The sequence below is a fragment of the Penaeus monodon genome, chromosome 29, assembly GCF_015228065.2.
Source record: "Penaeus monodon isolate SGIC_2016 chromosome 29, NSTDA_Pmon_1, whole genome shotgun sequence".
NCBI lineage: Eukaryota > Metazoa > Arthropoda > Malacostraca > Decapoda > Penaeidae > Penaeus > Penaeus monodon.
Window position 1 is genome coordinate 11,037,407 of NC_051414.1, and position 445 is coordinate 11,037,851.

Here is a 445-nt window from a genome sequence, read left to right on the forward strand (position 1 = left end):
ATTCTTAGTGCCGGTTTCCTGTTTTCCATCTTCGTAAAATGGTGCAATGATATCCGTCGTTTCGAAACGTTTGTTTGTCCGTGGAATTCGTAAACGTTTGTCTGTTTATTGTTTACTCTGTTTATTATGATCTTTTTTGACGTATGGAGGAAAGCGTTATTGTAAGAGAAAGTTGAAAATAATGAGAAGAAAAAAAATACGGAACGAGAGACAAATATAGCACATAATAAATGTACAAAAGTGAAGCATAAAATAGGGAGAGGGTGAAGAATAGCGAAAGAAGAAAGGAGACGAATAATAAGGCTAATAATTTATACACAAGAGAGTCGAGAGCGAACACTAGAGAGCAGAAGGAGGTTGGGGGCGACGCGGACGAGCTGGTTGCCACCGCGACGCCACCTTTGTGCCAAGGATGGATAAGTGCCAGATTTCAATATCACTCGAG